This window comes from Cucurbita maxima, unplaced genomic scaffold, assembly GCF_002738345.1.
Source record: "Cucurbita maxima cultivar Rimu unplaced genomic scaffold, Cmax_1.0 Cma_Scf00093, whole genome shotgun sequence".
In the NCBI taxonomy this organism is placed as follows: domain Eukaryota; kingdom Viridiplantae; phylum Streptophyta; class Magnoliopsida; order Cucurbitales; family Cucurbitaceae; genus Cucurbita; species Cucurbita maxima.
In genome coordinates this window covers 324221-332335 of record NW_019272109.1, presented here as the reverse complement: position 1 = coordinate 332335, position 8115 = coordinate 324221, and the positions used below count along the sequence as shown (strand labels likewise).

Sequence of the window (8115 nt, the reverse complement as noted above, 5' to 3'; positions counted from 1 at the left end):
TCCAGAATTCAATCGAACTGTCCACATTGAGGATTAGAGCATCCTCAATGTCTTTTGCTGAATTTATAGAATCATCATCATCTCCAGATTTGTGATTCTGCTTCCTCTTTGGTCTTGTACAACCTGTCCGAAAGTGACCTTTTTCTCCACAATTCCAACACGTTACGTTTGTTCTATTTGGAGATTTTTCTCGGTTCTTTGATTTTGATCGCCCTTTGTTTGGGCCCTTCGGTTTACTTCTTCCCCGTTGGTCAACACTGAGAGCACTACCAGATGAATTTCCAATTTCTCATTTGCGAGTACTTTTGCTGAGAACTACATCTCGAATTTCATCAAACTTCAGTTTACAGATCCTCGTGAACTGCTGATTGCGGCAACAACAGTATCCCACGACTTGGGTAAAGATGACATCAAAATCAATGTTTTAATTTCATCCTCGAAATTAATTTTCACCGAACTCAGTTGACTTACAATCATATTGAATTCATTTATATGATCAACAACAGATCCACCTTCAGACATCTGTAGATTGAACAATCTCCATATCAAATACATCTTGTTCATAGCCGACGGTTTTTCGTACATATTCGACAGCGCCTTCAACAGATCTGATGTTGTCTTCTCCTTGATAATATTTAACACCACGTTTCTAGATAGCGTCAACCAGATTAGCCCTAAGGCTTGTCGATCCTTGAGCTTCCACTGCTCCGTGGTCATGGTATTTGGCATCACCCCCAACAAGGGTTCGTGAAGACCTTTCTGATATAGATAATCTTCAATCTGCATTTTCCAGAAACCGAAATCGGATCCATCGAACTTCTCAATTCCAATCTTTGAACTTTCCATCTTCATAGATCGTGGTGACTTCTGCCTAGCTCTGATACCAGTTGTTGGGATCGCACAACAACGTACACACTCGATCTAGATGAACACAAAGATCATGATAGAGAAAATGCAAGGAGAACTCTAACTAAAGAATTTATATTGATGACTTCAAGTATGTACAGTAAGAGAGAATACAGAGAATACAAAAAGTACATTTTCAAAGCTCTGCCCGAGGGGATATATATATGGTTTAACTTATTATATTTAGCTTTACCAGATATAACCTTCTACTATATATAACTATTTACCATATATAGCTTTTTACTATACATAGCTATTTACTATTTATGACAATTTACTGTATATGTCATTTACCAAATATAGCTTTACTATGTATAACCGTTGACTCGGCTATAAATAAACAACATACTCCATAACCTAACAAAACTCACCTTCCTCATGACTCTGGAAGGCAGTCCTCGACATGTCCCTCTCTTTGATCCTCATAGGAGGTATCCTGACCTTGTTGAGACCCTTACGGTCCTTACTGCTTCACCAAAAATGGGCTCGTAAGTTCATCTCATTTGGTTAACACGGGTCTTTCCTCATACGAGACGCTCCATCACGTAGTTCGCTTGAGTATTAATACTGATTTGAGCTACGTACAGGCTCTTTTGGAAGTAAGGGATCCTTGCATGTGTCCTTTGCGTTCACCTAGGCTAACTCATGCAGTATCTTTATGATTGAGCTAGTCACGTCTCCTCTCATAATGATTGCTCATCACTGGCTTTTTCGAGCACATGAACCTTTCAAGTTCTTGTAGCGTATTCTAGGGAACTCTCTGAAGACTCTTGTTTGGTAGCTAGCCTCCCTCAAACTTTGAGGATGCTATGTCAGTGTCTTCTCTAAGATGTATCATGTATCTGCTAGTCATACCTGGTTACAAGTCACCATCTCACTACCCTCTGATGGTCTTTAGCATCCCATTTTATAGGAGTTCTACCTCTGTTTGAGCATGCTTCACAAGTACGACGTCACACTCATGTGTGTAGCTAGAATCCTGCTCTTTGTAATCCGAGTGACCTATACAAGGGTAGGTTCTTACTAACACGCATCTCGACTTTCTCTCTCTAGACAGCGATAGCGTGACCATAGCTTGACCTCTTTTCCTGCTGTTTTCGACCCTGAGGTTCACCAGACTACCTTGATGGTTCTACATCCTTTACTTTGTGAGCATGCCTATCCTGACCAAAGGATAGATAAGAACTTTTTTTTTTTTTTTTTTTTTTTTTTTTTTTTTTTTTTTTTTTTTTTTTTTTTTTTTTTTTTTTTTTTTTTTTTTTTTTTTTTTTTTTTTTTTTTTTTTTTTTTTTTATGGTTCTAATAACCACGTGTTGCATTTAGACTTTGTCCTCTCTACCAAGGTCCAAAGCGACTTGTTCTCATTAGGTAATCCATCAATAGGAATATCTTGCACCCCATATCTCCTTAATGGCATTAAGCGCACATCATGCTTTTGAAAGTCCATAACTGAAACTTAGCTCGTGAAGATTCCAACCGACCTTGAAGCCATGTCCTCCATAGCTTCACTCTCAATGTTGGTGATTCTTATTTCTCGACCTCCAACTTAACCAAACTCACCTATGAAATTGGTACCAATCTATCACGACCAACTTTCGAGGCTTCGAAGCTCGGACCGTGACCCAAAAGACGAAATCGAAAACAAACAAAAAGAAAAGAAAATAAAAAAAGTAAAATAAAATGATGAAAATCGAGTAAAATTAAAATAGAAGAAAGCGGAGTGTAATTTTCAAATATTTCAAAAGAGGATTTACAAAATGGAAATACAATACAAATATAAAAGCGATTTGCAAAAGACTCCAAAAGATCGAAAATGGACTGACGCTCCGGAACGACCCCCTTTGTGACCGCACAGCTCTCGAACACTCCTCCACCTCGACCGACATCTGACAAAAAAGGTAGAAAGGAATGAATATAAAAAATATACTCAGTAAGCCAACTACTTGTAGGCTCTCTTCGCATCCTAACTTAACAAGTTTTCCACGGTCTCCTAATTCGCTTCTAGGACATCTGGTTCTAATCTTAGTCTCTTGGAGCTTTCCCCTTGGGTTTCACCGGCTCATCGTCCTTTCATTAGACACCTAGAGGTTCCTTACGTCAAGCTGATATGGTCGGTATCTCTCTATGAGGCGCTACCTCTACATGGCTCTCTGGGACTACATGGTATCTAGCCTAGAGTTTGTGCTGAATACCCCTAAGCCCATATAGTCTCCCTATGGGGGGCGCGACCCAACCCGCTCCCATGCAGCTAATGGGCTATACGACGTGGGGACACATTTCCCATGCGAAATGTTTAAGAGCAGTAAGGACTGGTCAGGAACCCTTGGTCCTCCCACGAAGCTATAGATACCGTTCTCACATTAGCTATTTATGAACACTCCTGAGGTACCTTGTGATGGTGTTAATATAACACATGTGGAAGAAATTTGGATCTTAAGCACTTTTAGAACATCAATTATAGTAAATAACTAGCATGTTCATAAGTATTAAAACTTAATGAGTTTGAATACTAACCTTTTGTAGTTCAAATTCCTTTTTCCTCATGAACCGGTTTAGAACCACCATTAGTGTCTTCTCCACTATCCTCCGGTCTTAGAACAGGATTCTGGAATCCGGTGAGTGGGGAGGGATTTTGTATATATGAAGAGAGTGCTTGTGAGAGGTTTTTCTCAAAGTTTTTCACCAAGAAGAAGACCTTTCATGTATTATGATCACTCTATTTATAGAGTCATGTTTGCATGTTCATGCAAATTTGAGATCACCAAATTTTGGCACTCAAAATTTCACTCAAATGTTTGGGATTATGTGGCAAGCATGCATGCTTGAGTTAACTAAATTTTGACACTCAAAATTCCGTTCAAATTTGTGAGGTTTATTTGGCAAGCATGCAAGTTTGGTTAAACCAAATTTTGACACCTCAAAATTCCACTAACATGGATTTTTTCATTAAATGAAGTCAACATTTTGACTTTCTTCATTTGGATTCAACAATCAATTTGAATTATTAATTTCAAATTAAAGTAATATTAAATGATTAATTAAACTATTTAATTAATATTTAATATTAATTTAAATGTCAATCCCAATTAATTCTAACACATATTTGATTAAGATATTTAAATCTTCTCTCTTTTTGTTTAATTCGTAAATAAAACAAAAATGCAGTTAAATATATCGTATATATGTAGTGCATTCTCCCTAATTTGAATTCGAACGCTTCGAACTCACTCATTCGATGGTTTAGTCCGATATGAGCTAGCGGAGGGACCTAATGGACCTATAGATCATGGGCTCCAACGATCCAAGATTAACCAGTTAAACTCATTAACCTGGTTAACCAACATTCGTTAACTACTAGGACATTCTACTATAGCCTAGTAGTTGCACTCCCCTCACTATAGATATATTTCTGTCCATTTGATATAACCATAATTAGTAAGTCGATCCTTCACAGGTTGTTCGTAACTAGAGCTGGGTTAATTTACCGTTTTACCTCTGAAGTTACTTCTTGTTTCTTATGTCTCACTGATCCTCTAATGAACAATTGGTTTGTGGTCCAACCAGTAAACCGAATCCCTCTCAGGCCAATGAGAGGGTGGGGCTGCTTGTTCAAGACCTGGAATTAGTACTTAAGAACTACCACTCTTCTATCCCTAAAAGTGGGTAGGAGTGAATCCTATCTTGCACCCCACGTCCCCAGCCATTTACCCAGTCTTACCCCTGAAATGGGAGGCCTATTGAGTCGGCAAACTTGAGCCACTCTCACCGATGCAAATATAAGGATAATTCCGAATAAAATAGGAGATCATGGTTAGCTCAGGATTAAGATCGAGTTACCTAGGTCATCGAATGAAAATAAAATTAGTCTCAACAGTAAATGACATTATAAAGTGAGGGTGATTTTCTTCATGGTCCGATCTTATGCAATACTCCCCCACTCACATGTCTCTACATGTACAATTTTAGTGATCACATTGTTTATATCACATACAAAAATGGGTCGCATCCATAGTGTCCCTAGAATAAGGTACTTAGCCTTATCCTTATACTATAGATCATTTTGACTATATACTTGAACTTGATCAACTCTTATGTCTCTACATATAGTTCAAGTAATCATACTATAGCTAGAGTGTTCTTAGTTTATTGAATTTAGATTAATGATCGTAAAGTTCACTTTATTCAATAACAATCTTTACTAAATAAACAACAATAATAACTTTATTGAAAATAGAATATGTTTTTTTTTTACAAACTATGAGTTTTAGGACATAAAACTCAACACCTTGTTGTCGTGATAATCCGCTAAGTTCCTAGGGGAAGGTTAAGTCTGGCTAGGGCGACTTATCGCTCCTAACAGCAATTCCCTAGGCTTATCATAGAAATGGGTCCTAGAAAAGAATCGAGTGTGCATGCAACCGTCTTCTAACATCATAATATATAATTCATGCAAACTAGGCATGCCGGCTCAATGGGGCGATGACCTCCATCAAGCACTTAGAACACGAAGTTCGCGCTCAATGGGGCGAACCCATCCATCAAGACCTCGGAACGTGGAATACACAATTCCAACATAAATTAAACACATGCATATGTACGGCGGAAGCTTAAAGCATACAAGCAACACTCAGATAATTCACACAATACACTCATAACAATCAATCTGACTAATCTCATTCATGGAGAGATAATCTAAGGCAAAGGTACTAGCATGCACGCAATCCAGGTGAATCCTACAAGTATTTCTTCCTAAATATCGGGTGGTGACTTACCTGGTTGACGCATGCCTTTTCGTTAACGTTTCTTTGCCCGTGAGGTGTCCAAAAATACTGATTTCCTTAAATTAGGTCCCTATTCACATAAAAACCTGATTAGAATCGAAATCGGGATGAAAATCAGGTAGACAAAAGTCAGACGGGCCAAAACTAAACCTCATGTGCTCCCACACGCTGCCACACATCCTCTCACGCCGGGAGAAGGTCTACTCTACGTAGTCATATTCCAGGCGCCCCGGTTCGGGTCGGTGAGTCAGCAAGTCAGTTTGCTCGTGTGGGCCGCAGCTTGTTTGGGCTTGAAGGCGACACGTGTTGTCGTCTCACCAGAGCTGCGTAGCTCCGGCCGACGCTTAGCACGTGTCCCCTGCCTGCCCAGTCGCGTTTCGCCGCCGGCCGTCGAGACGTGGCTATCAAAATTTCTTCTCTCCGTTCTTGGACGATTCTCGGGTTTCTGCCTTTGGATAGAGGTTTCAGCCAAACTTCTTCAAAGATCCTATAGAGAGTTGTTCCTAGATGAATATATCAAGATTTTAGATCTTGATTCACAAAGGAAAACTGTAGATATGAGAAAAAGTTCAAGATCTTACCTCGTGAATTTTTCTAATTTCTTGATGGAAAATGGGACTCCGGCCACCCACATTCTCTTTTCCCTTCCAAGAAAGGCTCCTTGCATCATGATCTTGACCGGAATAGACTCCGACGGTAGTTTTCGGTGAGTCTTCCGGCGGTTCATTCTTCCTCCTCACTCTAGATTCTCTCTAACCAGTTTCTCTCACTATTTCTCTTTTGCAGGACTCTTGATAGGGTTTTATTTGGACCCGTGAGTGATTGGAGGGGCAAACTTACCTATTTGCCCCTCTCTTGACTTTTCCTATATATAGATATATATATATTTTTTTTTCCCTTTTCTTTTTCTTTTTCTATTTCTATTTCTATTTCTATTTCTTCGGGTGTTATATATATATATATATATATAGATATATATATATATTTTTTTCCCTTTTCTTTTTCTTTTTCTATTTCTATTTCTATTTCTATTTCTTCGGGTGTTATATATATATATATATATATATATATCAAATCATAAGCATATAGATCCATAAACAATTTGCACATATCAATATATATGACACGTGCAGAACCACATGACACGTGTTAACATCAAATATAATCATGCTGATAGTAAAGCGACTTACGTGATTAGATTTGATGTCACGAATTTATCCTTAATGAAAATTCGATTCTTTCCATTGAAATCCAAATCAACCTATGTGAAACTATGACATCAGTTTCAAGTTCGAATTTCTACAAAATTATTTATCTAATTTACATTGGTTCATGTGTTATACTTCATACGAACATTAGAGTCTTTGCATAAGTTAAGTCTAGAAATATTTATATATGTTTCTTACGGTCATCTTCATACAAACCATTTAATACTTTTAACATTTTTAGATATAGATCAATAAAATAAATTAATTAATTGTAACCAAATTAATATCATTCCATGAAATAAAAGGAAAACTCTTGACCTCTTAAAATGGCATATAGTAAACTAAATCACAATCTGTTTGTTTATTTATTTATTTTTTTTTTTGATAGAGCTAAATTTGCTTAAACCTTTTTTATTTATTATTTTTTTTTTTTTGTTTTTATAGGAAGAAAAGTGTTACCACCCAGAATTGCGACCCATCGAAATTACAAGGAGTAACTCGACAGACTATGGAATGCATTAAAGTAGAAGAAAAATAAAATGCAAAAAAATTTCAAGCATAAAATTTCTTTGCGAGTTTCAAAGTGTTCAAGTAGGAAAGAGAAACATTGTATAAAATGGGGAAAAGGGGATCGGGGTACATGATGAAATAAATGTCAAGTACACATAAGTAAACTAGACAGCATCGTGGGACCACAATTCCTCTATGACTTTCAAGCTCCCGAACACCCCCTTCGCCACGAAGTGTAAATTCATGGACCTGAAAGAAAAAAAAGAGGGAAACAGGGTGAGTACAAAAATATACTCAGTAAGCAACCTACTTGTAGGCTCTTAATCGCATCCAAGTTTAAGAGAGAACCACCAACTATGGTCTAGACTCTAGAGTCTCAATACTCTCAGTACACAGATCGGGGTGGAAGGACTTAACCTTTGAAGCAGTATTCAACGTTTGAGGATGCAGTGCTCCCTCATAACTATATGTACCCCTTGACAACCCAGCTAGAATTAGTCACTGCATGGTCAACTTCCTTCCACAGGACGGAACTCATCATGCAGGCGACCTTGACCACCCGCGTGATAAACATCTAACCATAAGACGGATCCCCATGCAGAGTAGTCGATCTACCACTGAGTAACATTTCTCTAACAGGCGTCTCGCCAAGCTCAACAGTACCACACTAGAATAGGAAGGGAAGAGTAACACCTCCCTAACTGGCGTCT

General features: G+C 38.0%; 1 long non-coding RNA gene across 1 annotated transcript; it reads right to left on the bottom strand.

Moving 5' to 3' along the window:
- Nucleotides 1–2661: 2661 nt before the first annotated feature.
- On the bottom strand, nucleotides 2662–5694 carry LOC111472935. The gene is made up of 3 exons (XR_002715514.1): nucleotides 5679–5694; nucleotides 5185–5191; nucleotides 2662–2792 (listed from the first exon to the last, which is right to left on the bottom strand). It is a non-coding gene; the product is annotated as an uncharacterized LOC111472935 (long non-coding RNA).
- Between the last annotated feature and the right edge of the window lie 2421 nt (nucleotides 5695–8115).